This window comes from Melanerpes formicivorus, unplaced genomic scaffold (genome assembly GCF_026170545.1).
Source record: "Melanerpes formicivorus ecotype bairdi unplaced genomic scaffold, bMelFor1.0.p_v2 SCAF_32, whole genome shotgun sequence".
NCBI classification, from domain to species: domain Eukaryota; kingdom Metazoa; phylum Chordata; class Aves; order Piciformes; family Picidae; genus Melanerpes; species Melanerpes formicivorus.
This window is the reverse complement of record NW_027142384.1, coordinates 430,779-458,353: the sequence shown is the minus strand read 5'-3', so window position 1 is coordinate 458,353 and position 27,575 is coordinate 430,779. Positions and strand designations below refer to the sequence as shown.

General features: G+C 39.4%; 1 long non-coding RNA gene across 2 annotated transcripts; it reads right to left on the bottom strand.

Annotated features, from left to right (window-relative positions):
• Positions 1 to 17,978: 17,978 nt before the first annotated feature.
• On the bottom strand, positions 17,979 to 26,497 carry LOC137449679 (uncharacterized). 2 transcript variants are annotated; one of them, XR_010989443.1, is made up of 3 exons: positions 26,468 to 26,497; positions 19,537 to 19,592; positions 17,979 to 18,686 (listed from the first exon to the last, which is right to left on the bottom strand). It is a non-coding gene; the product is annotated as an uncharacterized lncRNA (long non-coding RNA). The 2 variants fall into 2 exon arrangements; XR_010989442.1 differs by lacking the exon at positions 26,468 to 26,497 and adding an exon at positions 19,714 to 19,812.
• Positions 26,498 to 27,575: the final 1,078 nt, after the last annotated feature.

Below are 27,575 nucleotides of genomic sequence, written 5' to 3'. Positions count from 1 at the left end.
ACTGGTATCTAACCTTACAGTATTTTCATGTCTCATAAAAAAATTATTTTTACTCAAAAATATGTGCTTGCCAGTGGCATTTAAATTAGATGTAAATCAATGTTTATGATCCCATCCAAATACAGTGACATCTTCAGTTCTTTTGCTACTGTGCTGGAATAAACAGGCTAATTCATACCCCTTGAAAAAGCAATTTTTTAGCAAAATGCTGATCCTAACACTATATTTGCAGAAGCTCAACTGTTTATCTACTTCGCCCACAGACACCATATGGGGCATATGTAGGACACATTGAGTGGCTGGAATTAGAAGAACCATTTGTGAACTGCATATAAATGTATAATTTGCACATAATTCTCTGAGCTAATAACCAAATTAGAGAAGGTGATAGCACCATCTTTTTTGGTGGTGTTTTTTTTTTCTTCTCCAAATTGGTGTTTATGGAAATGATTACCTCATCCAGCTCTGGTATGTCTCAGAGCAGAAATTAAATCAGAAATAAGTTGTCTTAAGACATGATTAGAAATAAATGGTCAAAACTCTAAAACTCAGCGTACATTAGAGTGATGGGAAGTTTCTTTTTGAGAACTAGAAGGGATATTTTGCTTTCACCCACTCTTGTTTAAAACACTGATTAAACACTTCCTTAATCTTTTGGATGTCAGTGGATCTAAGTGCTTGCTGAACTGTTACCACATAAGCTCTTCCTTAACCTCAAAGGCATTGTTGTGGCTTGGTGCATGCTAAAATGTGATCACATCTTTGTTAAGAACGTTGGAGTCTAAATGTAATGAGAACCTGGCCCAAGGAGACCAGACAGCCTCAGTACAGGGAAATGAGTAGGATAAAAGCTTGACATGCCGGCTCAAAGAACATCTGTTACTGCGTTTCAGAGATAACTGAGCAATTTTAAAGGCAGTGAAACCCTTTGTCAGCTTCCTGTTTAGTCCATAATTGATCTGTAAAAGCTTTTTCAAAGTGCCACCAGAGGAAAGAGACAAATGGGTTCAGAATTTTTATGGTGCTCTAAGTCCTGTTGTGGAAATTAAGCTGAACCTTGTTCAGAAATTGAAGCACTCCAGGACTAGCTTTTTTCCAGATCAAGATGAAAATATGGCAGCAGCACTGCTCCCCCCTATTTGTCCCACATCATAGGTCATCACCAAAGAGTACAAAAGGAGCTAAGGCTTCAGATACAGTAGTCAACATCTCCACTTTCTCCAAGGACCAGATGTAAGAGAAGAGCAAGTGCAGGCTGTGATTACTGTCTGCAAAATTTTAAGATGCTTTTACTTTCTGGCAGCAGCTCAGTTCCTTGTGGGAGTAACTGTCAATACTAGCAGATATCAATTATAGTTGCTTCTCTTCCTGAATCTTGAAGAAACTGAGCTGCTGCTTAGAATCATGCTGCACAGACACAGACAAACCAAAAGAATTCTGTATTTCCAAAATCTTGAGAAACATTGGCATAGCATTAATCACTGTCATTTGCTAGCAGAAACAATCATCCAAGTGTAATCACTTCTTGATTGCTAAAGACATTTTCCTTTGCCTACAAACCCAAGGTTTGATATTTTTCATCAGAAATATCTGTTGCAGCTGCTGCTGAGAACCACAACTGACAGCAGAAGTAGACAGATATTTGTGATATTTTGGTGTTTCTGTCCACAAATGCAAGCTCAGAAAGTCAGTAAAAAATGTGCTTAGCACAGAATGTAGTCATATATAAATATATATATGTGAATATCTCTTATATGTATATAGTCATCTTGATGAATGTTTCTCCCCTGCTTGGACATAGAGAATCATGAGAAGAGTAGCTGTATCACTCACAGAAGACCTGTCTTCATCTCACTTGAAGAATGCACCATTATAATCTCCAACTTTCCATAAGATGTGGATCAGAGGCAGGGATGCAAATGTGATAAGCATCCTTAGAGTCAGACCTCCTCTTTCTGCTATATTTTGATCAGTTGTGACTGCAAAAGCAATTCTCCACTGTGAACAAGTAATGTCTCTGTGAGATTCTTTACCATGAATCTTCACCAGGCAGCTATTAATCTTAAATCATATTCTTATGAGGTGTTTCTTCTTTTATTCCTTCCTGGCTTTGTGATACTGATACCATACCTGTCATAAACAAGACAAATCATATATTCTCCATTGCTGGAAAGAAAGATGTCTGAGAGGAAGTGACTCAGAAGGAATTCAGAGATGATGTTTAATCTAGGAATGAGTGAAAACACCCAGCAAAAAGGCGTTATGTTCCCAAATCCATGTAGATATCTCTGTGGCAAAGAAGACCAGAACAAATACACTATGAACACGGCCAAACAGATTCATAGGGCTGAATTAGTAGTAAAATCACACTCCACAGCTGAACAATACCAGCTTTGTCTGAGAACTCCCCAAGGGTGTGCTTCAGTGCATGCCAACATGGAATATAGTACTTGCTTTTCTGAACACACCAGTGGTCTGTTTTAGAGTTTGAAGGACTAAAGAAGCACATATGAAATTATTGCACCTCTGAATGCTTGCAGCTCAGCTGTAGGAAGCTATCCCTAGCACTTGTGTCAATAAATTACAAGTGAGGGATTGCTTGCTTCTACCCCTTACCAGTATTTTGATATCTATTATAAGGAATTAGCTTCCTACAGCAACAGTAAATAAAAGAACATGAAGCTTGGGCTGGTTGTCAGTGACCTACAAAATTAGGTGTCCTCCCACCCACTTTATCTGAGATGCAAAGCCAATTACTGAGGTAATAGGTGGAATGAGTTTATTCCTCACATGAGATTTCTGTCATGCTAGTAAAACAAAAGTGTGATTCAGGAAGGTTTCTTTTCCTTACCAGTGCATATCCTGGACAGCATATAATTTATCAAGGAATAAATTATATTCTGCTGTCACTCTATCAGCTAAAGGAAAAAGAAAACAAACCCAAAGAAACTGTAATGTGTAGATTCATCTCTCAAGTTAAAAAACGTGAAAGGGCCGTAGCATAGAATCAGATAATTAATTGAACCAAATATCAATAAACCAATGATGATGGATACGAGTATCTATGGGAATTTGTGATCACGTAACAACAAACAAAGTACCAAGAGCTGAAGCTGGATGAGTGGTAATGAGACACAGATACAAATGCTGATGGTGTCAGTGGCATGAATAAAGGAGTTACAAATGGAGTACTAGAAATATCTTTAACTGCTTCTTTTGGTTTTATTTATGATTCAGAAAGAAGCTTTGGAACATCATAGGTTTTTGTTTGCATGTCTCTCCCAGTAATTGTGTAATCATTAATCAATTTTTAAAATATAATGGGAGACACTCAGAATAACTTAAATTTTGTCATAAAAAGATAATTAAAAATACATAGCTAAGAGACCTGAGAATTTCTAAGTTCCCAACAGAGGAAAAAATCATAACACGAACCCATACCTTTACAATACATTAGAGAACTCATATACGATTTCTATATATGGTTATACCATTATTTTCACCATAAATTCTCATTATCTGCATATAAGAACAGATTGTCCCAGAGAGGCAAAAAGCCTCAAAGATGCTTTTTGAGCCAGATAATGGGTCAGGAGCCAGCAGGTCTGGTTTTGCAGGAAAATGCCCACGTTACCTAGGCTTGTCTGAACATGTCCTGGAGCCTAAGTGGGCCAGCTGTGTGTGCCTTTGGCCACATTTGGAGAAAACTCTTTCTATAGGTTACAGTGTCAGGGTCTTATCTCTCAATCTGTGTTGTCACTGGCCATTACTGTCTCAGGAAATCCATAAGTACCAGCCCAAAGAGCCAGAGCTTTGCCTTGTCATTATCCAAGCTCTGGGAAGAAGCACAAGCCTCACTTGTAAGCCGAGCTGTGCTTCAGTTTAAGCAGAAAGGACTGCAGAGACCCCCTCACTGTATAGCGTTGTAAAGCCCACGAGCAGAGTGGACATGTCTTGCTGGGCCGAGAGGCAAACCCCCGGAGGAGTTGAGTCCCCAGGACAGTTTTGTTTTATTGGAAGAGGCCATGAGTGCTGCTGCGAAGAATTGCAGCAGAACCTCTTTTCTACAAGGCTTTCAGCTAAAAAGCCTTCAGGGCTAAAACCTGGATGTTTTCTCAGCAATAAGCTGCAGTCGCCAACAGAAAGTGAAACTGTGCTCCTGCAGCTTCCACACGGTCGATGCTATTTTGGTTTTGTTTAAATGTCCACGTGTGCTGTGGTACACCACCATCAGTGAGTAATTATGAAATCTGATTTTTTATAAGCATCTATTAAAGGTCTGTTGCCCTAGGGAATTCTGGAGTTTCCCCCCCCCCCGCCGTTGTGGGCAATCTCCGGCTTCGTTGCCAATGTTCCCTTTCTCCTTAAAGCTTAAAGCGTTGTTTCCAGATTTTTTGTTCATATTGTTTAAATTGTTACATGTTCCTGCTGGTGAGAATATCTGTTCCACAACCAAATATTTCAAACTAGTAAATAGGTTTTGTCAATATTTTCCCCAGGGTTTTTTATTACTATTAAAGTTATTAATATTTTTATTGATCCTTCCGCCTACTGAATATTAATAGCCTCCTTACGATCATAACACAGATAAAGACAGATGAAGATGAATATGCACACACTTGATGTTCACATTTGCTTAAGGCTTGTCTCAGAACTCGGTTTTTCTCTGAGACCAAGATTAGTCAGTCCTGAACCACAAATATGTAGGATAGCGAACATCATTAGCTCCAGTGTTCACAGAATAATTGATGCACTTGAGTTTTTCTTATCAGGAAGACCCTAAAAGAAATGTCTCTTCCTGTCTATTTCTATCAATGATCACCTTATCCTTCCTAGACTTCCTCTTCTTCTGAGCTTTCTTGATTAATCAAAGACATCTTCTCTTTCTTACATGTTCAACCTCCTTTTATTTAAATTTTCCCCCCTATTTTTTATTCTTTATTCCTGGTCTCAAAGACTTTTCCTGAACCCTCCCCTCCCTTTGAATTCTAACTAAGGAAATTACTTTGTCAAAATGGCTGAGTGCAAAGAGGGAAAAAAAAAAATAATAAACAAACACTTCCACAGAAACCTTTGCTTTAAATTCAATATGCAATAAATGGAAGATGGATGACATTCCAGATCACATCCATTATATTTTCATTATGATGACAACATACAAAGCTCTGACAGTTCTGGACTGGAGTTCATACATTAATCAAATGCTGTCTTCATTTTTTCCCTTGCACTTTTTCATTAAAGCAGTAGCAATTGAGCTATGGTCCTGTAAGCTATTCCTAAACTTGCTCCTTTTCAAGTACAAATGCTATCCAGCCTAGAAATACCTCTATATTTGCAGGCATCTCATTTTTTAAAAGCACAGTAAGGAGGAAATAGCAGTAATTATATCTATGTTTAAAGAGAAAGAGAAGATACCTAGTGTGCCTGACAGCTTACTTGAATTTCTCTAACAGCTGCATAAGCACTTTCTTACCATTTTCCCACATCCTTTTCTAAACTCACTCTTACAAAAGAATAGGTTTCACACAAGAAATGGTGAAGAATTTCCTAGAAGGGAACAAAGGTATAGGAGAAACGACTTGCACAGGAGAACAAGACAAGGAATATAACTGGGATTGAATCTAGCTCTTCTCATGTTTCAAACTATTCCTTCAAAGAATTGGGAAACATTTTCACAAAGTCTAGCAAAGCATTCATGAATTAATCTAGAACCAAAAATATTGTCATGTTCATTTTCACTGATGAACAACTCTCAATTTTTAAATCAATGTTTATCAGTTCATATTTACTACACCTAAAGACGTCTGCAGCACTTTAGGCCAACACTCCATCTCTGAGAGTAATCTGTCTTAAGTTTGGGAAATAAACTGACAAACAGGACAGAGTATAAGAAAAGCAAGCATATAATACAGGATTAGAATAATTCAGTTTGGTGGAGATCTCTGGGTATCTATGATCCAAAGTCCTACACAAATGAAGTTCAACTTTTGAGATCAGTCAGGTTTTCCAAACAAAAAATGTAGGTTGCACAGCATCTTTAGAGGACCTCTTCTAGTGCTTTACTTCACCTTCTTTACCTATTGGGTAAAGAAGTTGACTTCTCAGATACCTCTCTTAAAACTTTCTGATGAAGACTTTTTTTAAGGACCTGTCAGTGTTTACAGTAGCCACTGAGCATCACTGCAGTCAGTGATGGAATAAAATGGGAAGTCCTTTGTCATCCTTAACTGTAATCCACATTATTATGTTATTTTCCTAATATTCCCATCTGTCTCTATTTTTGCTGCCAGTTCTACCATTTTCATACATAAAGGATGATTTTCCCATCAGCACAGGCTGGCTAATAATCAGTGTGGCCCTTCTTGAACTGTCACTTCCTGAGCACTTCTAGTGCTTAATTTTTCATTTTTTTCTGTATATTGCTTTTTATATTTCTAAAGCAGATGGAAGCAAAATAGACAATGATTGTCTCCTCCTATTAAATATGTCAAATCATGAGTCTAGAATAAATGCATACACACTGATCTCAAATACACATTCTTCATTCTCCCATATATTGAAATAATTTCAGGACAACCAGCTGCTCCTCTAATGACAGGACAAGAGGTAATGACTTCAGGCTGCACCAGGGAAAGTTTAGACTGAGTATAAGGAAGAATTTCTTCACTGAGAGAGTGGTCACGCATTGGAACAGGCTGCTTAGAGAAGTGGTGGAAGTCACCATCCCTGGAGGTGTAAAAAACCATAAATAAGTAGATGTGGCACTTCAGGATCCACTCTAGTGGTCATGGAATTGTTGGGTAGAAGGCTGGACTTGATGACCTTAGAGGTCTTTTCCAACTTTAATGATTCCATGATAACCATTAAGAAGAAAATCTAACAAGTTATTAAAATTACAAGAATGAAATAATTTTGTGTGCACAAAACATTCTTCCACATTCTCAGGACCAAAAGCACATCATTCTGGAATTTGCATCAACAGGACCATAACAGTTTGAATATTACAATCATTGTCTCCCATGATTTGCAAACTTCGGCCACTGTATGTAACTTATCTCCTGATTCATTGGGGTGTCTCTTTCAGCCTGTGCAATGGATGAATCCTGGCTTGCAACAATTGTCCTTCCTCCTAAAACTGAAGCATCACTCTGTAGGCTCCTGAATAGACTGAAATGTTTAGGATGAACCCAGAAATGGATGGACAATTACAGGCAGAGATTCCAAACATAAACCTCTGCTTTGAACCCTCTTCTATCGTGAAGCCTAAGGGCTGGCTGTTTCCTGAATGTTTTGAAGCAGTCACCACTATTTGCACTGGTTTGCAGCATCCTGCTGTTCTCCTTGGGCTCTCTTTCTGGGCAGCTCCCAAGACTATTCCTTGCATCTGACGTGCTTCAGTATTGAAAGAAACGCCCAGTTCAGTTTTCCACAAGCAAGCAGATATAAAGAATTTCAGGCAAATATGCCAGTTCTTACCTCCCACAGGTCTAGACTTAGCACAATACAAGTTCGGTTCAGTCTCTGAAAGATGAGAGACTCCTCAGAAATGATTCTGAAACTGTGCTCTCCTCCTCTCTTTACCCTTCAGGACACTTTCCACTTTCACCTGAAAACCCTCTTTAGTCTTTCTGTTTCAACTTTCTACAGCCCTGAAAGCTTCCTGCCTTATTTCCTCCCAGTTAACAGAAAATTGCTAATGGCTAATAATTTTCCATATAAAAGAGGCTGGCTTCCTTCAGCCTTCCTTCAGTCTTTCTTCACCTTAGTGACTTCATCTCCCAGGTAGGGACACTGAGCCAAGTATATCTGCAGAGAAATTTTTTCAACTTTCTTTCTAAAGAAAGCCCATGCATATATATATATATTTCACTATGTTGTCCTTCAGTTCATGTTAATGGTGTTTTACTCTGCTCTGCAATTTCAACTAAATTCAGTAGAAAAGTATAGCTCCTGAAGGTAACAAATATAAAAATAAATACATTTTTAGAAGTGTGATAATTGAGGTCAGTGACAGACCCAAACTAAGGTCCTCAATATACTATGAAATCAATCATCTCAATAGACACTAGAGAATCCATGCAACAGACCTAAGAACAATCAGACCTCATAGTTCCACTAAATATATCACCATATTTTAAATTTCATCAGAGTCCATCCCTTTAAGATGAAAGATTAGGGTCAGAACAAGCACCTCCTTAAACATGGTAAAATTATTTGTTTACTTCTATGTGAGGAGATGTAGTCTCATACATAGCCATTGGAATGGGCTGCCCAGGGAGGTGGTGGAGTCACAGTCCCTGGAGGTGTTCAAGAGGGGACTGGACATAGCACTTGGTGCCATGGTCTAGTGGGCATGAGGTCTTGGGTGACAGGTTGGACTTGATGATCTTTGAGGTCTTTTCCAACCTTGTTGATTCTATGATTCTATGATAGGAAATTTACAATGCAACAGTACAATTCTGTGATGAGAAAGAAGGGATTTCATTTAGTTATCCTCCTAATGAAATCAGTGATTTAAAGACTGCTGTATTCTCCTTTAAACACTGAATTCTCCATTTCAGTTCCTGCTGAGACCATGCAGAAATGTATTTGTGAAAGAATACTGCTATATTGGAGAAGTAATAGTATCCCATGAACAACCAATAAACCAAAAAGCAATTATTGATCAAAATATTTTTCTTCACAGCATTAATTTGAGAGGATCCGTGAGTTTGATTTTGACATACATATTATAGAGGGAAAAAATTTAATGTTCAGTAACACAGTGAATGAGGAACTGAAGCAGAACATCCATTATCCCCCTAAACTGGCTTGTAGCTCATATCTACAAGGCTAAAAAAAACCCACCCCATTATAATATTGATTGCACTTTGTTATTCTGCTTTAGTGATTAAATACATCAGCCACACCATCAAAGCATTAAGTCCTGATTAATCATTCTCAGAATGCCAGGAGTAAGAGTGTTTATTTAAAGTGTAGGTAGAAAGACCAGTTCAGGATTTATTCTCAGATGAAATGGAGGACGTCCTTTGACTTTCCTTGGACTTCAATTTCTTTTGCTTTGATTTCTCTCAGTTCCTTACAGTTCTCAAAACTGACCAAAAAATAAACTACCTTGGGAACAGAATCTTCAGCTCAGGAACTCTGAATGTGTTTAAGGTGGAGGTGCTGCACTGGCGTGGTGGGTTGCTTTGGCCAGCTGCTGCCTGCCCACCCAGCTGTTTTCTCCCTCCTGCTTCTCAGCTGGTCAGGAAAGAAAATGAGATGAGAAAGCTCGTGGGGAAACACTGGAAGCTCAATTCCCAATTATTGTCACAGGCAAAATAGGCTATAATTTTATTTCTGTAGGTTTGAATAGAATCATAGAGTGGAAGGGATTTTTAAGAGTCATCTAATCCAACCACCTTCAGTGAGCAGGGACTCCTTCAAGTAGATCAGGTTGCTCAGAGTGACCTTGAATATTTCCAGGGATGGGGCATCCATTACCTCTCCATGAAACCTGGGCCCTTATTTCACTATCCTTTTTGTGAAAAAAATCCTTCTTTATATCAATTCTGAATCTCTATACTTTTACTTTAAAACAATTACCCTTTGTTCTGTCACAGATGAAAATACTGTCTCTATCTTTCCTATAGCCCCCCCTGTAAGTACTGGAAGAACACAATAAGGTCTACCCAGAGCCTTCTCTTTCCCAGTCTGAACCCCAGCTCTCAGCCTTTCATCATAGGCATCAGTCACAGAGATTTGTTGGAACAGATTCTGCTCTCCTTTGCAGCACTTTGCTGTTTCTTTCTTCCCCTGACTTTGAACCTTTCAGTCCCAGCTCCTGTATGTCTATTTACTCCCAAGTCATGCAGATTTTTATCAGAGAGGTAACCTCCTGTGACCTGAAGAAATTGATTTCATTAGAGAGTTGGGCAACACTAAAAATCTTCTATTACTACTACTTTTCTTGAAGCTTTTATTTTAAAAACTTGGAAAGTTTTGAACTGAAAACAAAAAAAAAGCAGAAGAAATCTGGTTATCATCTAAAATGACAATATGGAAAAATGCCATTCAAATAGCAAAGTAGGTGAGGCAAGAAAAAATCATACAGACATTTGTGAAAAGGTCTGAGGTGGCTTTTTCTGTCCTCTAGACCACTAACATATAACCAAGCTCCAAGATATTAAAAAATGTTATCATGGGGAAGTACTCAAACTGGTAAACCCAGATTCTCAGTAGTATTTATAACCTTGAGTCCATTGCTTCAATAACCTGAGTACAGGCTCAGTATCTGATGGACATCCAGTCATCTATGATCATGGGAAGCTTGAAGTTCAGACTTTTCTGAAAAAGATCTTGTAAAGCTCATGTAACACAGAGAGGATGGAACAGTGATATACGTAGAAATTGTACAGGGGGTGTGTGTGGGAAAGTTGCAGTAGGAATTTTCTTGCTAGTCCCACTGTCCTTAAACCTTACTACCAAAACAATTATTGAATAACATGGAAATCAGAAATGCTATTCCTTGTCAGCGCAAGATTAAACTACAACACCAAGTAAGAAACATATTTCTGAATGCAGGACATTAATGGAAGAGCAAACAGACACAGTCTTTTTGCCTTGGGGATGTAGTCTTTGTTTTGGATGAAATGAGCACAATCTAATCTGTGAAAGACAAAATAAGCCAGAAGGAAATTTCAAAGAAATTCTCCAGATGAGTGAGATGCCAACAAATCCAGAGCCACTGAGGAGTTTTTGCTTGTCATTATTCTACGCAGTCTAGCATTTTCACAGTGATGCATTCAATGCTCTGTCTGGCAGAGTTCATACTTTGTTCTCCCTTGCTCATTGGGTTTGTTCATTTGTTTTTGTTGTTGCTGCTCTTTGGGTGGACTTTTTATTGTTTTGATTTTGGGGTAATTTTGTTAGGGGGTTGGCTTGTTTATTGTTTTCTGGTTATTTGTTGCTTTGTTTTTATAAAGAAAATAACCTGTGAGTTATTCTAGACTTACTGTTTGAGTAGCAATAATTGCACATGATGAAATTTTAATGTGTGAATTCAAGATTTCCAAGCCTATTTTGTGCCATGCAAGGAAGTTTTCCATGTCACAAAACAGCTCTGCCTCTGCTGTTTATTCAGAAGAAAGGACTAGGGCATATATACAGTTAGACATATTTATATGGGCAGATAGATGTGTTGAAGAGTTCATGCTGAGATCTGTACTCATTTAGTTACACATCCTGTGTAGTCCTCAAAGTAAAGAATCACAGTATGGGATTTTCAGTCCTCAAAGTAAAGCAATAAGAGAATGCCAGGGTGGGATAAATTCCCATCACCTCCAGGGGTGGGAAAGGAGGAAGTGGCATAGCTTAGAGTTAACCAAAAGTAACCTAAGACTAATTAGAATGGTAAAAGTCCACCCCTAAGTGGAGATAGAATCATAGAACTGTTTTGATCGGAAAAGACCTTTAGGATCATCAAATTCAACCATCAACCTAGTACCACTATGGTCATTAAACCATGTCCTGAAGTGCCATGATTACGTGTTTTTGTAACATCTCCAGGGGTGAATATTCCACCACCTTCCAATGCCTGACCACCCTTTCAGTAAAGAAATTTATCCTAATATCTAATCTAAACCTTTCCTGGTGTCCCTTGAGGCCATTTTGTCTCTTTCCATCACTTGATATAAGGGAGAAGAGATCAATAACCACCTCACTACAACTTCCTTTCAGGGAGTTACAGAGAGCGAGGTCTCCCTTCAGCCTTCTTTCTTTAGATTAAATAATCCCAGCTCCCTCAGCTGCTCCTCAGAAAACTTGTTCTCCAGGCCCTTCATCAGCATTGTTGCCCATCTCTGGTCACGCACCAGCAATTAATTGTGTTTCTTATAGTGAGGATCTAATACATTAATGTCAGGCTTTCTCTATATAATGAACTAGTCACTAATCAGAGCATGCCCAGGAGGGCATTATTTAAATGACCAAAGTATAGTGCAACTTTTCCTTGTTGTGAACTGTATAAAATCCCACAGCTCCTCTGAGGGTGTGTGCTAGCTTTGCACATTAGCCCCTAGTACCCTTTCTGTGTAGAACTGGAATAAATCAAATCTCTCTACTCTGTGTGTGTCAATGCTGCTTCAGTGCCAAGTGAAGTCTAGTGCTGCACCAGCAGTCTAAATATATCCTGTGGTTAGAAATGCTTCCTGTGACATATTTTGTTCTGAAAACCTTTGATTTCATCACCCTAGAAATGCCTGCATAGTTACATTAATTACCTGGCAGAAGAAAATGATGTGTCATATTCTTGAATACGCGTAGGCCTATAGGAGACCAGGTTATCCGGCTCCTGTAGTTCTGATATGAATGTTTCAAGGTGTAGCTTGGGTAGCTTCCAGTTTTACATGCTGTCTCCTTCTGACATACCACCTCTGTGGTATGGGGAGGCTTCAGTAGCTGGTTCAGAATGCACACCTCTAGGCAGGAAGGTGTGGAGAGATTTTTTGCTGCAGTTCCAAATTTCTATTGCATTTGTGTCTGTATTGATGGAGGTATTACTGTATAGCAGGTGGGAGGCATGAAAATAATTATTTTCTGTGCCTTTTAGCTCTTAAACCAATTCTATCCAGAGTCTGAAACAGGTAGAGATTATCAGACCTTGAATGGGCTTAATTTCAAATACATTAAGAGCAAACAAATTTTAGAATCTGATGATTTGGTAATTTGATAATTCAAATGGAATCACAATAGTAATTTAAACAATGTCCCTGTGACTAGCAGATGGTTTTACCATGATGGATGTCATTAAAATAAATGATAGGAACACTCCTGCAAACAAATAAACATTAACTGAATCTTTATTACAGTATGGGGCTGTAGAAAAACATATTAAACATGTCCAGTATGTTGCAAAACGTTTTTCTTCGCAATTATTTTGGTATTAAATACTAATCTTTTTAAAATTTTTGTTTCAGAGTGTATAGCTAAGTTAGAAAAATAATCTCCTGAATGCAGATAATTTCTTCATTAGCCTCTGGAGAAAATTATTCTCTCCCTGGGGATGAGTAATCTATATTCCTTCCGTTCTTCTGTAACTAGATTGTGTTTGCAAATACAATTGCATTAATAAGACTCCCACTTTCTCAGTCTTAGATAAGTTTAAATATAGCTTTTTGGTAGGGCTCTTATGATGAATGTGTCTATTGCTACCGGCACTCCAAGACCAATTTTTCAGAGCTATCTAAGTATAGTTATTTAGGGAAAATGTGTTCACTGGGTCCTGAGAGATTTCAGTGAATAATGTCTGCTATTTTCATTTTAAATTAGGTAAATTGTGTCCAGCTCTGGGACTATCAACACTAGAAAGACATTGACCTACAGGAGCAGGTCAAGAGGAGAGCCACAAAGATGATCAGAGGGCTGGAGCACCTCTCTTATAAAGACAGGCTGAAAGAATTTGGGTTGGGCAGCCTTCTTCCAGTGCCTGATTACTCCTTCAGAAAAGTTTGTGGGGTTTTTTGTTTGTTTGTTTTTAGAATAGAATAGAATAGAATAGAATAGAATAGAATAGAATAGAATAGAATAGAATAGAATAGAGCAGAGCAGAGCAGAGCAGAGCAGAGCAGAGCAGAGCAGGTTGGAAGAGACCTTCAAGATCATCGTGTCCAACCCATCATCTTTCTCTTTCTCTTTCTCTCTGTCATTTTGGCAAAATATGTCTAACTAACTAGGTAGTGAGCCAGGAGCACACCCCTCCTTTCCCAGAATCCCAATAAAGTTTTAAAATTGAGGAATATGCACTTTCTTTGTAACTACTATAAAATGGGTATGCAGCTGGCAATAATGATCTTGAGGAATTTAGTGTAAAAAATAAGTAGCAACTGTTGCTGGATTTTATACATTCAGTATTTTCACTAGGAATGCAGAAGATGGAGTTGGAAAAGCACTTCTGGCATTAAAAAGAAAGAGGTAATGAAAAGATTTTAAAGGATAGGATTAAAATTCAAAATGATCTTGAGAAATTAACATGTGGTGTTGGGATTGATAGAGCAAGACTCTTAAAGCAAAATGAAAAACTCTTCTAAAGAAAAGCAATCCAACACAGAACTTTGGCATAGAAGCCAACTGGAAAAAGCAGTGAAACAGGGGGCAAAGAGATGGCATATGTTAGTGGAGGAGGTATCAGTGTCACTTGTGTTTGTGAGAAAATACAGAAAAAGTTGGTTATATGTCTGTACACTGATATGGATGATGGGATGGAAAGTACCCTCACTAAATCTTCTGCTGACACTAATCTGAGCAGTGAGGTGGACATGTCAAAAGAGAGAGACATCTTGCAGAGGGCTAGCAAAAAATAAACACAAGAGTGAAGTCCTGCACCTGGGATGACATAACCAAAGAGCCCAGTACAGGCTATGATGTGTGGGATTGGGGAGCAGCCTTGCTGAAAAGGACCTAGGGGTCCTGGTGGGCAACAAGCAGAACAGAAGTCAACAGTGTGCTGCTGCAGCATCAAAGGCAAATCAGATCCTGGGCTACATCTGCAGGGCTGCTGCTACCAAAGACAGGGATGTGATAATCCCACTTTGCTTAGCCCTTGTCAGGCCACACCTGGAGTGTTGTGTCTGCTTCTGCTGCCCATAATTCAATAAATAAGTGGACAAACTCCAAAGGGTCCAAAGGAGGGTCACAAAGATAATCAAAGGACTGAAGAGCCTGCATTATAGGGAATGAATGAAGTTGCTTCTCTTCCCTGTGGACAAATCTCAGAAGCGACCTCATCACAATATTCCAATACTTAAACAGTGGCTACAAGGAGTAGCCCAAGGAATCACATAGAGAAGGGATAATGGGTACAAGTTACATGAGGAGAGGTTTTATCCTGAAATAAGAGGGAATTTATTTATAATGAGAGCAATCAATAAATAAAACAACCTCCCTGGTGATGTGCTAGAGTCCCCATCATCAGGAGCTCTCAGGATGCAACTGGACAGGGTGACAGATAACGTCATCTATGCCCCTTTTCCCATGAAAAGTTGGACCAGAGGGTCCTTCAAAGTCCCTCCCAACCTAGGCTGTCCTATGAGTGTGTGAATTACTATCTGTCCTGCGCTATTTTTTTCTTTCACCCATTCCAAATCCAGAGTGAGATCTGGGAGCAGGATGGCCCATATGCTTTTGTGAGATTGTTGTTTTTTTCTCCATAGTGTGGCTGTTTCTGTCTATTTCTGTTCAGGAGGACAGGTTGCGTGTGTATATGTCACATACAAATTAAATTTGCTGTGACCCTTTATACACCAAGCTATCTGTCTCACAACTAAGTTCCCCTCCTGCTGTTGTCAGTTTTTCTCTTAAAATCCATAGCAACAGTACCACCTTGTCAATCAAATATTTCACAAGTCTTGAGGCCTGAAAACATTATTAAAACATTTTCTCTGGCTTTGTGAAAAATACAAGCCCAAGAAATTTGTCCTTCTTTCTCCTATGATGAATCCAAGACCTACATTTGTGAAATATGCCTTCCAGATAAACACCTGTATCTGACCTATAAAGCTTAGGAAGATGGAGCATTTGCCAAGACCATTGATATTTTTGGTTGCTGTTAATTTTTTTTCTTCTGTATATTTAAGAATTCATGTCTTGTTTCTCATTTGAATTTATATGTTTTTTGCTTCTGGGCTCTGTTTCTTGTTATGTCTTTCTCCACTAAATTAAAGATCCATTTACTACCTGGTATTTCTCCCTGTGGAGATATTTAGGCTGTAATAGAGTCACCTTTTGATTGCCCTTTTTTAAGATAAACAGCCTGAGTTCTATACATCTGATTAAATAAGTCTTTTGGCACACAAAATACCCAACAGCTGAATAAAAAAAACATAAAAATCATCTTCTTTCTTCCTTAAAGAACAAAAAGAAATTATATGGTTACTCAAAAGGGAGTCTCATGTGACAATATAATAATCTATACAACAGTAATTAGTTAGACTCCAAATATAGAAGATATCCCAATATGGAGCATTCTTTAAAAGATAGCTAAGAGGAGAGATATTATATAAAGATAAAAGTTCAGGATATAGATTTCTGATAATTAAAGAGAAGATGAACAGCCTCTGTTCAGCTAAAAGGCTGTAGTCACTGCTTAAAGAGTTGGTATAGAAAGACCCAAGCATCCCTCGTAGACAAGTAGTCACCACAAACAGAATAAAGCGTGCTGTGCAGAACCAGGGAGACGTCACCAACAAGGGCTTGAGTGTAACATTACAAGAAACATCATAACTAAACAATCATTCTGGGATTAGAAGCAATTGTCAGCAAAGGTTGTGGAATTGCCATCAGAGGAGTTATTCCAGTCACATTATAAGCTTCAGGATAACACAATGTGATAAAAAACCACCGAGAATTATTGGAAAACACATAAAGTGCTTTTTGAAGCTAGAAATGCATGCTTAACTATTTTATGCCACATGAGGCAAACTCCCCTAATTTGGATATTTAAAAGGAAGTGATGCTGTTGTAATATCTAATGAGTGACAGTAAGCCACATTAGAAGTCAGTGTTCCAAATGATCTGAAAAAAAATGTTTGGTTTTTTTTTTTTGTTTGTATTGGTTTTGTTTGTTTGCTTTTATTTTTCATTAAAACCCAGTAAATCAGCATCAAATTTGGACAATTCAATGGGGGAAACAGCAGTCCAACCTTTCTACTGTAGGCTGGCCATATTGAGTTGAACTAGAAAATATATCTGATAGTGTCACAGTAATGCCAGATCAGCAACTGTCTTACCACTGGGCATTGCACAACTGTTAGCAGTAAATCAGTGGAAATCAATCAACTAGTAGAGATTGTTAGGGGAATTCTAGATCTGCAGCATTCTGAAACATGAGGCTGGCTGTGAATGGCAGAGAAAGGGACACTGCTGGTTCAATACACTGCTTTGTTTTTCTCCTGCATTGAGCTGGAATAGACATAGCTCTGTTCAAAGATTTGACTTTCCATCTCAGCCTCTTCTCAGTGACAGCATTTTCTGAAGTTAAGGGCATGTTTTCACAACTGGTGGGTGTGTCTAGCAGTGAGAACACTGATGGGTAGAGTTAATGGCAGGTGTTTGGCTTCAGAAAGGCTCTTGCTTGGACTTGCTCCTTCAGAGATTAAGGTCACTGCTAGATCTTATGTACAACATTGGGGATGCAGTGGCACCTGCAGGGAAGAGCAGACAGGACAGGTGACACTAAACTGACCAACAAGGGATTTCATCCCATGGACATCATATTCCCCATAAAGCTGAAGGACTGCAAGGGTCAAGCTCTCTTCTTCAAATGCTGGCATCTGAGGAGGACTGCATCTGCTCTACCTTCAGTCCCAACATCTGTGCCCCTCAAACCAGCTCCTGAATTTGATTCCCAACTGCTGCTGCATGCAGTCTGATACTTTCCCAATGCCTGCCCACAGCATCAGTGCTGACAATGATATAATCACCATCAGGGGGTTGGGTTCAATATTGAATTTGTAATTATTTGTATATATTGAAGTGCTACTACTTTGATTAAAGCTGTTCTAATGTGTGTTTCTGGTCCACCAGCCCCCCTAATTCCCTTACTCTTCACTGTGGAAGAGAGATAGGTTTATAGAAAGAATTTGTCATCTGTAATCTAGCAGGTATCCCATAGAGGGTATCCCTGAAAGAGGAACAGAGGGACAGATGAGACAGAAATGCAATGAGGCATCTGTGGGTATTAAGACTAGATCATTAACAATTGAGATTAAACTGATGAGGATGTGAAACTCCAGACTGCCAAAGACTCTACAGTTCTGTGTACAGTGTCTAATAACATTCTTTTTTCCTTTTAGTTTAATTCCTTGGGATTATATTAAAGGATTAAATGGGAGTTGTCTTTCCTTTGAATCAGGGCTTCGTTCAGTCTTTCACCATGTTTGACTACCGTAATGGTAATCCCAAACAAATAACCACCAATAAGAAATCCAGAGCCATTTATTTTGCCACTTAAAATAGGACATGGCTTCCTGAAAGTGTTAAATCAAGATTTAATAAATCTTTAACAGAAGCTATAGAATATAACATGCTGCTAGGCAAATCATTGCTTTTAATACTACGACACAGGTACCTCATCCAATTCAGAGAAAACTACATCAAGGGAGGAATGGATTCCCAGTAGGAAAGGTGCTCAGCATTTGCCAGAAAACAAGCTCTTTGGGATGCTCACATACATGAAGTATTGCATGGAAGAAATGTACCAAAAAACTCCAACCCAAAGAACACCACCACAAAAAAACCAAATACCAAAGTCAACAGCAACAAAAACGTTGACCATAATATGGGGAAGTACTAAGAAGGTATTGAGCTGGTTTAAATTATCATGTTCCTGAATAGCTAACAAGTAGGTCCTTTCTAACATCATGTTGTGGCATATTAAGGGCACAGACCCGTGTCATTTTCAAAGACTCAAAGGCAAGATGAGCAGATAAGACTTCTGTATTTATTTTCTGTGTTAGAACTGCATTCACCATTAATTCATCATCTCTGTCTATATCTTGTCACTCCTTTTCATCCACACTTCCCTCTGAAGGAGATAGCCACAGAAGAGTTGGCTGGATGTTGCTTCAAAGTCTGCTTTCTTTACACCTGTGGTTGAAAACCATTCACTAGCTCTTCACCTCTCACTGCTTCCTTTGGAAATCTTGCACCTACATCAAATTTATAACAGAAAAGGGAAATATTAGAATTCATAATATTCTTTTTTGCTTTTGTTATTGTAAAATCATTCTGTTTAGGAAGCATTTTGAGAAAAATCAGAAAGAGCCTAATCTAAAGTCAACATCACTCCTTATTTCATCAATGCTTTTATTTGAGATGAAATGACTTGCTTAAAACCAGTAGAAATAAAACAGTTTTAAATCCCAGAAAATGGATGGTTTCCAGTGTTCTACACAAAAGCAAGTCCCACCTCTCTGACTTGTACTCCTCAGCCAGACTCAAAATAAATGACCCTGTGCATGGCCTGTCAACTCTTCAGGCTTGACAGAACTCCTTACATGTTCTGCATTCTGGAAAGTTGTCATATTTCTTGAAAAAACCGTTTTCCTCCCAGGAAAACCATCAATAAGGTATATTGTGAGCCCATGTATGTTGGTGTTGTGAAGTAAGGGGAATCTGCCAAAACCTAATCTCCCTGAAATAAATTAGAACAGTATTTTTCGTTGTTATTTTTTAGGTAATTATTTGGTCTCAGTTGTCTGCATCTCTAGTTACAGCAATTAGCTCAGCTTATCACAAGTCTCTAATTTCATACATCAATAAATGCTAGGTCAGGGCATGACCACTATCAAACAGTCCTTGTTTACAGCATATCCATCTTCATAACCACTTAACTATAAACAGAATACCTTTCCATTGAGGTTTGCTTAAAACTATTCATCAGTATGCCTTAGATAGACTGGGAAGCACTGGGGGAGGAAAGCAATAGATCTTCTACAAAATTAAAAAGCAAAACATCTGTGAAAGGCATAAATTGTCTTTTACTAGTCAAGTGCTTACATGAAATAGAAACTCAGTTGCGATCAGCCTTGTACATTTCTGTCCCAAAGAAGCTGCTGTTGGGAGAGGTAAGGGCACAAAATATGAGAGAGGGGTGAAAACCAGTGGGGGAATGAGAGAAACAAGGATTTCACAGGAACTTAGGGGTGAAGATAGGAATGTAAATCCAATGCTTACCTACAAACCATTAAGGGACAGCATAATTTGGTCTCCATCCTTACACAAAAGGTGTGAAAAAGGAAGAAATCCAAGGAAACTGTCACTTTTACTTCCTAACTGAAGATCTTATGTCTCTCCTTTACTCAGATGAGATATTGACTCTACCAGAGTTTCCTATGAAGAAGCAACTACTAGAACATGGGAGAAACTCACATTGAGGTTAATGAAGCACCATAGATACCTGATGCTAGATACCACACACCTCATAGATGGCTCTTTGATAGTGGTGACACTAATACAGCACACCAAAGGAAGAACCTTGTATTATGAGCATACATCATTGAGTGGAACTACTGCCATAGACTTCACTGGTAGGATTCACTTATTTTCAGTTACACTCCATGGATTAAAAAAAAAAATTAAAAGTGTGTAGGGAGGACTCAGCTATTAATTTTTATATGGCAGGAAGAATAACCAGTGTTTAGGGAGATAGTTGTTAACAATAAATAGGACTTATAATACATTACTGGCAGATCTGGGATGCCACAAAATCCTTCTGATGCCCACTGTTTCCCTTTGAAAATACCAGCTTGGCTTTCTTTCACTTTTTTTTAAATGCAAATGAAGAGCATATTTGAAGACAATCAGACATTTATTCCCCCCTGAGTTCATTAGATGTAGGTAACCAAACTCTCTGGGTGTTTCAGCAGGTTCCTACTCCAAATAGCTGTATTAGGAAAGTTGCTCATTACCAGAAGAGACACTAGAAAAGAGGAAACAGAAACACTTGTGTTTCCTGTTTCTCCTCTTCAGATGAAGAAAAAAAAAACCCTGTTAAGTTGACATTTGTGATAACATATTATGGCAGGTGAATTAGGCAAAGAGTTAATTAAAATCTGAGAGTTAATTAATGAGATCCACCACACATTAAAGATCATTACTCCATCTGAAATGAGTAATTAGAGACCAGTTTCTGGTGCATTTTATTCTCTGGGGTGTTTTGCTGACATGCCACATAAGTCATTCAATATTAGGCAAATAATCCACTGATCTCTGTGTTTACTGTGATTATTACAGAATTGTGGCAAATTGAGCTGTAGATGGGAGATTCCTCTAACAGATTTCCTCCCAGCCACCTATTCATCTGTCTCTATCTGGCTCCTTATGTCCCTTAATTAAGTCATTTGTGATAATAATTTCCAATCCCATTTTAATGGGTTCCTTTTATGTAGGAAGCTAAAGGATTGGGGTTATTTTAAATCCCCTCAGAGTATGAGGCTCCAGAAAGCTGTCTTACTGGGCTGCTGGCAATTCGTGTGGCCATGGGCAACAGCTGGGTCAAACTGACTCCTGAACAGTTGTCAGCTGAAACCATAAACTTTTGCCACAAGACCTATCCAATGGCTGGGATGTCAGTCAGGAGCTGCAATAACCACCTACAGGGATAATTGAACAAATGCTTAGTAGTCAGTGAATGATGTGTGTTGCCAGTAGGTTTTTTGAAAGATACAGCCCTGAATCAGCATTGATTGCAACTGTTACTGCTGACCAATGCAAAGGGGATTGACATTTGTATCTCCGGTTGTACTAATTCACCCTAGATTTTGCAGGGGAAGGCTTTGAGACAGGAAGTTGTTTGCCTTCACACACTGGCATAATGAGGAATTCTATCACACTTTTGGATTCATTGTTTTGCCTGATGGTTGGTTGTGCTGCCTTTATTCATAAATGCCCAGGAAGAACATTGTTGCAGTTGAAACTTGACATTTCATGTCTTACCATAACCATCTGAGAGCACTGTTCTTTCCCTTTATGGGACTCTTTCATGAGCTTGAATTCCACAAACATGTTTTTCTACATGTCTCCTCCACCTCTGTACCTTGTCCAGACTCTGCACCTTCCCTCCGCTCAGCCTTGCTCTCACCTTCACCTGCAGCCTTTTCAAGTGGTAACCTTTCCAAATCTGTATTGCACTTCCAATTTTGCCAGATGTTTTCCATCCAGCATACTCCAGGTCAGGGGCTGTTGGCTGTAAGACTCAAGTTGCTATTTCCTTGCTTAGCTTCAGTAGCTAAGCTCAGGGCTTTTGGTTTGAGTGAGATAGAAAAAAGACTTGCAGGAAGAGCCTTCATATAAAGACCTCTTCAGAAGTCAAATTACAAATCAACAGAGGCCAGACTGGTAAGCTATCTTAAACTGATGCCTGCAGCAAAAGATTTAGAAGAGTGTTTTGTCCCTCTCTCCTTATGTAGCAAAATTCAGAACAGTTTCTTCTCAATTTTAGTTTCAGGAAATATTTTTCTTGTGTCTCATCAAGGAGCTAATAGTTGAAAATGATTGCTGCCTTCTCTGGAGGCCAATGATTTCATAATCTCAAAAATTGATGATCTTCTATGAGCTTCTCACTAGTAATGCAGTGCTCCAAAGAGCACATGGAAGCCTGCTGCCAGCTGGTGTGCTTCTTTGTGGCTTTTTAAGGACTTTTTTTAGACATAGTCCCTAAGATGTTCCTTCATGCTGCCCTTGTGCTGCACAGAAATCCATTGACCACAACTTCAAAACCTTTCCTGTGTGCTGCACATATTCTGAGGATTAACTGAATAAACAATGCCAGTATTATTCACCTCTCATTCAAAAAATATTATTTAGATCACAGAAACATAATGGAATCAGTTTTCAGGTATTTGACTTTGTCTCACAGTTTCTGTTCTGGTAAACTTGGTCTGTTTCTCAGAATTGGATTGCCATTTTTTCCAAAGGGAGCTCCGATTGTACCTACTATTTTTGTTCTGCTTCAGAAAGCTGAGAGCTTGATTTGAGGAAAGAGAAGATCTAATAAAACATATCAGAAGGGCAGAAGCAGCAATATTTACTGACTAGTAAACATGTGCAGGACTTACCGTACTTGATGGCTCATCTGAATTAGAATCCTCCTATCATCCCTCATTATCTGCCTACCTCCTTCCTGGATGAATCTGATGGCCATTCTGTATTAAAATTTCAGGGCATGCCAAAAATTAGATATCTTTTTTTTTTTTGAAGGCCAAAGAAAAATTAAAAACAAAGACATAAGAAAATAAACAAACAAAACCAACTACAAAAAATCTCAACACCAAACACAAAAAGCAAACAAACCAACTCAAACTCTGGAATTGACACAATACTCAATGTCAGAAGTCTAGACAAAAATCTAGAAACTATATTTAGAATAAACCAAACCAGGTTGGAAGAGACCTTCAAGATCATCGCGTCCAACCCACCAACCAATCCAACCCACCCAAACAACTAACCCATGGCACCAAGCACTCCATCAAGTCTCCTCCTGAACACCTCCAATGATGGCGACTCCATCACCTCCTTGGGCAGCCCATTCCAATGGGCAATCACTCTTTCTGTATAGAACTTCTTCCTAACATCCAACCTGAACCTCCCCTGGCGCAGCCTGAGACTGTGTCCTCTTATTCTGGTACTGGCTGCCTGGGAGAAGAGACCATCATCTGCCTGTCTACAACCTCCCTTCAGATAGTTGTAGAGAGTGATAAGGTCACCCCTAAGTCTCCTCTTCTCCAGGCTGAGCAATCCCAGCTCCCTCAGACTCTCCTCATAGGGCTTGTGTTCCAAACCCCTCACCAACTTCGTATATATCCACACAGCAGCATGACAGCTCTTCCCAAATGCATTAAGCAGAGACATCATGGCACAAAGGGTTTGCAAAATCATAGAATCAGATAGTGGTTTGAGTTGGAAGTGATGGCCTTTAAAGATCATCTAGTTCCTGCCAGGTACATCTTCCCTCCCACAGACATCTTCACTAGATCAGGTTGCTCAAAACCTCATCCCACCTGTCCTTGAACACCTCCAGGGACAGAACATCCACAGCTTCCCTGGGCAACCTATTCCACTGTCTCACCACACTCAGAAGTCTTTATATCCAGTCTAAATCTGCACTCTTATTCTAAAACTGTTACCCCCATCCTGTCACTGCAAGCTCTTGTAAAAATCTCTGTGCCTTTCTTACAAACTCCCTTTCTATGCTGAAAGGCCATAATAAGTTCTCCCTGGAACCTTCTCTTCTCCAGTCTGAACAACCAATCTGCTGCTCTTGCAATGGGTAGCACTCCATTCCTCCAGTCTCTGCCCTGAGAGTCAGGAACTCAATAGATGTGGGAAGTGCAATTTTCAGTGAAAACTGAGGTAGAAAAACTGAGTACCTCAGCCTTTTTCATGTCAGTTATCACAAATTTCCTTCTCTCATTTATTGTGAGGGTACATTTTCTTTAATCTTCCTTTTCTGATTAATGTACTGTAGAAGCCCTTACTATTAGTCTCCATGTACCCTGTCAAATTTAGCTCCAACTGTGCCTGGTTCCTTCCTTACACTCTCAGGCAGTATGCTATTCTTGCCAGGATACTTGTCCCTGCCTATGAATTTATTTCATGTGTTTCAGTATGATCAGGAGGTCCTTACCTATCCATGCTGGTCTTCTGCCTTCTGTACTCAATTTCCCACACATTGCAATTGAGAGTTCTTGTGCGCCAAGAAAAATGGCTTTGAATAGCTGCCAGATCTCTTCTGCTACTTTGCCCATGAGGGTAGTTTCCCATGCTAGCTCACATCTTGCCCCAAAATAGTCAAGACCCAACCAGGAATGATGTATTCAGTCCCAGAAGGGAAGATTTTTCCCTCTCCCACAGCGAAGAGGCAGACTCTTTAAATTAAAAAGCTTCATTGTTCAAGGGATTTAGTAGATGAGGTTGTTCAAAGGATTTAGTACTTCATGTAGGTTGATTTACAATCAATTAGGTCTAAAGAAGGAAGAAATAATTTCCAAACACAATTATACAAGCCTTTCCAGTGCATGTGGATTATTATCTTTCAAAATTAATCAGATCCCCAAATAAAGAAGCAGCAGATAAAAGAACCCAAAACAACCCACCAAACAAAAAAAAGAAGAAAGGATAAGTATTTCAGTCAGTTTTAACATCACTATTTCCATCAGTTATGCTTCTGATAATATAATGAGCACTTAAAATCACGATGTTTCTATTGTATTGCAGAAAGCTGTTGAAGGCTATTAGGAGGCATCTCTAGTTTTGGAAGTTCCTTCAAGGCAAGTCATCATAGACTGAAATACTGTTCTAGATGAGTATGACCCAATTCTTGCTCTTTTCTTATACATGTTCCTAGGAAAATGCTGTTGGTCACTTCCAGGCACAAGAAATGCATTAGGCAGATTGTTTGCCTTACCTAGTGCAGTTGCTCTCATATTACACTCTTCTTTACTAACTGCCTGTGTGAAGCTTGGCTGCAGTAGTCCAAGCCAACAGCTGTAGAAGCTAGGACACTGGTAGGTGATAGAAGAATGCTTAGAAGCTGGAAAGGTAGATCACCTCTGCATATGAATGTAAGGCAAGCACTGAAACTTCAGTATCTGCTCTTCCACACATGAATTTTAATGCCATCAGTAAACAGAGGTCCTTAAACTACTTATTTCCCTGGAAATACAGCAATGCTACACCATGGTACATGAAACTACATGACTTCTCATGGTAGGATAACATCAAGCAACATTAGAGCTTGCCTTCTTTTACCTTGTCAGTCAATAGGGATGGATCATGTTACTCTTGATATGCAGCTTGCAGGACCATCTTTACAGAACACAACATCACTTCTTCTACATTCAAAAAGTAGTAAATTAACTAAAGACTATTACAATTTTGTGTGAATGAAGACAGAAACCATTCAGTACGGCTGGACAATGTCCCAATCCTTAAGTCCTGCATACAGCTCTGTCTGAATCTCTACAATCTAACTGAACATTTTATGTCCATAAATCCCCTAGCAGCTCTTTGGCACTAAGCAAGACTGAGAAAAGTGATTGCTGCCCAGGAAATGTGAGTCCTAAACACCTTACCACAGGCATATTGGCATCATTTATTACCACTGCCAAGGCAAGACTCTCTTATCATCCAGCTGATGAGAGAGATGAAGCAGTTAGTTGGTTCTGAAGATGTACCAGAGAGACAGGATATAAAGAAAATAGCATAGAATAGAATTAACCAGGTTGAAAAAGAACTTTGAGATCATTGAGTCCAACCTGTCATCTAACATTATCTAATCAACTAAACCATAGCACCAAGCACCCCATCCAGTCTCTTCCTAAACACCTCCAGTGATGGTGATGCCACCACCTCCCTAGGCAGCCCATTCCAATGGCCAATCACATCACTCCCTCCTCCTTTTTATTTTCATGCATCTGGCTGTAAGCATCCCTGTATCGCTAGAACTATGCTTAAGTGGTAAAACAAACAAATAACAAACAACCACCACAAGAAAAGAACAAACAAAACCACCTTAAAGATGCTGACTTGGTCTAGTGGACTTGCCATGGCAAGTGGGTTGGAACTAGAGCAGAGTCACAGAATCATAAAATCACCTGAGTTGGAAGTGGCTCTAAAGGTCATCTAGTTTAACCCCCCCTCACCCCACTTCATCTTCCCAAAGCAGCTTCTGCTCACCATCCTCTACCCTGCCTAAACAGGTCCTGCTCATCTTCACCATTTTTGTACCCATCCCAGAGCTAAGGGCAAGACCCTCAAGCAGTCAAGATACCACACAGAGGAGCTCAGCCCCAGTAAGGAAGCCCAGCCAGCACCCATGGATGATATTGGAGTAGCAATGAATATTGTCCCTAACAGCCGGGGGGCCACCAGGCCCCCCAGCCTTTGTTGTCACCACCACCATCACCCAGTGTGCACCATGGGCACTCACCAGCAATGAGAGGAGGATCCCTCAGCCCAGATGGGCTCAGCTTAGGGCTTCTGCCTTTCCTGGTGGGGATTAAATAGGGGAGTGGGCAGGGAGGGCAAAGTGGCCACACATGGGGTGGGAGGAGACTGCAACAGAGCCCAGGTGCTCTGGGTTCTGAGGGGGAAAAGGGGGAAAATAGGGTGGGTGGGGTGGAAAAGGAGCAGACTGTGAAACCAGTGTTCTTGAGAAAGAATGGATATTAAAGTTATATTCAAATATGATGTATTGACTTTTAGTGATTGCTAGATGTTTAATATGGCTAGTTTCAGGACATTCCACTACTGGAACATTAGATAATTTTACTGACTAAAGATTAGATGATTTACTGACAAACCCAAACATGATTTTGATAGGCCGATGTTAAGTTCAATAAACAAAAAAACCCCCACACCTTCTGCTAAGGTAATTGTATAGCTTATCATCGCAGTAAACTCTTTATCTCAGCCTGGAAGGGGTTTCTGGGGGTTGTTTTCCCACTCATCTGTGTGTGGGGGAGAGGGATCGCTTCTGAGAGCAGGCTGTGTAAAGCCAGGACACTGCTACGCTGAAGATGAGCCAATGGATTTAGCTAGCTGAGTTGAACTTTCCTATAGCTAAAGAGGAACAGTACATGCCACGATGAACCCTGTGGTCTCTCCTCTGTGAGTATGGAGACAACAGGAGTATGAGATGGAAACGGTTTGCTCTACAGGCACAAGTGCATGAGTTACAAAGACAAATAATGAGAAGAAAGAGTTCTTCCAGAAGGAGAGCTGCACTAATCTACCATGAGCAGTTCTCTGGTCCTAGCACATGGGCACCAGATCCAAATTTGATTAGGGGACAATCTCAAGAACTGACTGTATTGGAGGCTGAAGTAAGCATAGAATCACCAGTTGCTCATAATCCATCTGATATCCAAACTCCCAATGCTTAATTTGCAGTAAAATCTATTTGTCATCCAAATGTACCTGCTTCCTTTCAATTCATTTTCTTCCCCTAATTTCCTTTTTTTTTTTTTTTCTAATTCAGATAGAGCTCAAGGCATGAATTACTTATAATCTTCCCATCTCTCACATCTTTACTTATC